Below are 4,405 nucleotides of genomic sequence, written 5' to 3' on the forward strand. Positions count from 1 at the left end.
AGGTGTAACCTTGTGGAAGGAAGTGTATCCCCGGGTGAGGGGTTTAAGGTTTCAAAAGCTCAAGCCAAACTCCGTCTCTCTCTCTCTCTCTCTCTCTCTCTCTCTCTCTCTCTCTCTCTCTCTCTCTCAATTCGTGCTTTGTGCAGATCCCTGCAGATGCATCCCAGATATAGAGCCACCCATTACTTCTGCCTTCCAGTCACCATACTTCCTGCTGTGTGACAATGGACTAAATCTCTGAAACTGTAAACCAGCTCCAATTAACTGCTTTCTTTGTAAGAGTTGGCATGGTCATGGTTTCACTTCACAGCAACAGAACATTGCCAATGTTCTCAAACTGTTTTAACAAGACAATGCCTTAAACAATTTTTTTAAAAAAAATATCCGCACCTGTGTGGTGTGTGATGAACTGTTTCACCAGAGGACACACCTGTAGAGTGTCAGGCTTAGAAAGAGGCACGTGTTCATTCAGAGACAAATTGTTTTCCTCCCAATGTACCAGACTCAGTTTGGTTGTGTCTGTCAGATTTATCCCCACAGTCACACATGTTTAGTAGCATCTGAACTGACCCCAGATCTTATCTCTGGTCCTACCTGGTTTTGCTTCTTTCTGGCCCATTGCAGGTCTTGATTCCTCAGTCACTACTTCATCTCTATCTCACTGGACTCAACTTTGGAATCCACACTCCACCTCACTTCCTTTCACCAGCTCCTCCCCGCAGGCATAGTCTGGGTTCCTCAAGGGTCTTGACTATCTGCTCTAAGCCAGCATGGCACTGGTCAACCATGGGCTAGACCAGTTCTTGAGAATGGCAATCCTAAAGTCAGTTTTATTCTGGAGTAATAAGCTGGGTCAGCAGTGTGCAGAACGCTTTGTGGGGAGTGATACAGACTAATGGAGGTGACGGGTGCACAGTGGGATCAATTCTGTAAGAACTCCTGAACCACCAGCAAAGAAGGCAGGCTGTGTGGCATGCCCACCAGCCACTTTCCTTGACTCCATGACCACATATGTAAGAGAAGCCTGTGCATGGAAGAAGGCTCATCTTGACCCATCATTTCAGAAGGCTGAGTCCTCATGGTAGGGGAGGTGTGGCCGTGGGATACATGACAAGATTTGTCACAGGGATATCAGGAAGCATAGACTTGACAGGGACCAGAGGTTCTATGTCCCAAAGGTTTCATAACTTCCCCCAAACAGTGCCAATGTCGGTCTTTTTAATATATCTTTGGGGCTCTTCATCTTTCCAACCTGATATTACTCTGAAATGTTCAGTTTACAATCTCCTCCTTTGCTTCTAAAGAAAATCTATAAATGACCTTTCACCAGTCATGGGATAAAAGCCCAAATTCTTATCAATCTCATGTAAGACCTTGGGTAGATTTTCTGTTTCCACCTCCTACCCCCAGGCAGATCTTCTCCTTTTGTTCTTTGGTTTCCAACTTTGCTAGTCTTTGCCCTTCAGAACTCTTCAGAAGGGAAGATAGGAACTTTTCCAGACACCATGTTTTTAGGTTCAAGTCTAATTGTTTCTACATTATAAGAACTGGAAAATTTGTGTGGACCAAATGGATACTGGATTCCCAGGCCTCTGTTGGATCATATGCAAATGAGGTTTGGTGACATGAGGTAATGTTTAAGATCACTTCTGGAAAGTCCACATGGTGCACTCTAAAGTCACAGTGAGCCATCAGACATAGGTGTTGGGCATGGACAATCACACTGAGGTGGTGAGGGCGGCGTTGGTGAAAGGGATGGGGATGGTGTCGATGTCAGTGAGCACAGGGTTGCTGATGTCAGCAGAGGTGGAATGACTGTGGGGCGGTGATCATGACTGTAACGGTGGGGATAATGTAAGAAGGAAGAATGAACTCAATACCCTTGTCTCAGACCTGGTTGAGAGGCTCCTTCTGTTGGGTCCTGCCCTCTACTTTGATGGCTTTGTACTCAGCCTGTCTCACCTCAGCAATAGCTACAGAATGGCCTGGGCCACTAGTCACCTTCCTCCCCCACGTAAAATAGTGTCTTTTTGGTATTTTGGGGTGTGTTGTAATGTCCTGACCCAGATCTGCAGGGACGCCACCCCATCCCTGAACACGGGGGCTGACTTCATCAGTCCAGAGTCCTGTATTCCACTTGCATGGCTAAGGATAAGCTTCCAGCACGCCGTGTGTGAGCTGAGGCAGCCAGAGGACATGACTCCTCAGAGGCAGCTCAGAAGACTCTCTTCAGAAGGTAAAGAAATGCTGAGAGCTAAAGCTAAGCTCAAACACTCGGCCGCTCAGATAACTCCAAATCCTCTGAAGAATCTAAATTCCCTTAAGCAACTTCAGGCAAAATCGCTGCTTCAGCTGCAGCTAGAGAACTCGAGTTCCTCCTGACCCAGTGGCACCTCTGCCTATCTCTCAGGCTGAAGAATTAAAGCTCAAGTTCAGGAGCCTCCGATAAAGCCAAGCAGGTCCCTTAATTCAAGCATCTTTGCCAGAACCCTCAGAAAACGGGCAGAGCCAGCCGGAATGCTGCTGTCTGTGGAACTGTCACAGCTCCCTGCCTCGCTGCCCACTCCCAGGCTTATCTCCTCTGTCTTGGAGATGGTGACAAGCCTCAGGCCCGTTCCAGCTGCTCTCTTCACTATTACACACTTGCTGACCTGGAATATTGGTCTTTTGTGTACCACTCTATCAAAAGCTTTCTTGAAGTCCAAGGAAATTATAGCCGGGCTCCTGCTGCGGACTCTGGGAGCTGTTTCCTTGAAAAATTCTATCAGATTAACCAAGCGTGGCTTCACCATGGTGCCCCCGCTTGCCACCTGTAATTAAGGGAAGGTTCTGCTGGATGCCGGGAGTGTGTTCTGCTTCAGCTCCCTCTGAGGCACAGAGGAGCCAGTCTGGCACAGTCCCCAATAAAGCAGAGATGCATGAGGTTCCTTCACAGAGATGGCCAAGTTGGCCACCTTCATCCCATGCACACTTGTGTCTTGGTCACAAGAAGCCCTGGGGTTGGGAGCTGAGGTCTGACAACATCTTGCATAGTTTCCCCACAGCTTTGTCATCAGAAGAAGCCAGTCATCAGAAGTGTCTAAGCATCGGTTTCCCCTCTGTCAAGCAGCAGTGATGGGGACATATGAATCCCAGGCTTATGGCAGAAGTGCGAGAGCTAAGAATGGTTTTCCAGTCATCTGCAGGCTCTATCCCCCAGGGCAGGCAGAGTGGGTGACAGGTCGAGGTATCAATGACTTGCCAGCTGGTGTCTCCCCTAGGGCGGTTCTCATCTCATTTCCTACTGTGACTAGAAATATCCAGTCTCTCCTACTTTCAATCAAAATTTTAAAAAGAGCATACTTATTCTAATTTTTTTCTGTGTGTATGCGTCTGTTCCCTTGTGTGCGTATGCTGGTGTGTGCTCGTGTGTGTGTGTGTGTGTGTGTGTGTGACTTGCCAGCTGCTATCTTCTCCAGAGCACTTCTCATCCCATTTCCTAGGGCATGTGCACCTGTCTGTCCGTGTGTGGAGGTCAAGGGTCAACCTCAGTTGTTCCTTAGGTGCTATCCATCTTGTTCTCACTAGCCTCCAACTCACCAGGAGCCTGGGTTGCTTGCTTGCATGGAATAAAACTCAGATCCTCCTTGCTTTGCATGGCAAGCACTCTATCTCCATGGTTCTTTGCCTGACTTCTCACCATGCATTACAACTCACACTTCGCTAGGAGCGAGCTGGCTTGGTCCTGTGTTTCCTGTCCGCCTTACTCAGCTTGACTCCGGGCCTCCTGACTCAGGTGCTCATGAGACAGCCTCAGTGGGCTGAGCTGATATCCCACACCTTTCTGGATGCTTCCCTGCAGTGAAAAGGCTCCTTCTCTCCTGAGTCCACAATGGCCTCCCCGTGGGCTCACCTTCAGTGTGCTCATCCCTGGCATTTCTGCTCTCCCATGTCTCACTGAGGGTGCAGCTAATAGTTACCCTATATTTCTACCGGACACTAGGAGGGACTCTGACTTTGGCACCGAGAGACTGCAGTGGTCCAGAAAGGGCCAGAACACATCTACCATGCTTCTGTAAGGGGACTTGGAACCCTGGGGAGCTTCCTGTTGGTTTAGGATTCAGGTGGGTAGAAAAAGCTGGCAACACTCTTACTCTACCTGGCATGCACTCCCCTGTCTAATGCACCCATCCCCTACAATGCACTCGTAGTTACACACAGCTAAATCCTATGGATAATGTCCATTATCAGGGGAGCCTCCAGCTGCTGTCAGTTGGGAGAGACACCTGCTTCTTCTGTACTCACTTAGCAAGAGTTCCTTTGGGAGAAGTCCTCTTTTGGCCATATCTGTATTCTCTTGTCTTCCTGTAGTGTGCACTAAGCAGGGCCTTGCACCTGCTAGGCAAGCTCTTTTCCACACAACCAA

The sequence above is a fragment of the Grammomys surdaster genome, unplaced genomic scaffold (genome assembly GCF_004785775.1).
Source record: "Grammomys surdaster isolate TR1022 unplaced genomic scaffold, NIH_TR_1.0 238, whole genome shotgun sequence".
In the NCBI taxonomy this organism is placed as follows: domain Eukaryota; kingdom Metazoa; phylum Chordata; class Mammalia; order Rodentia; family Muridae; genus Grammomys; species Grammomys surdaster.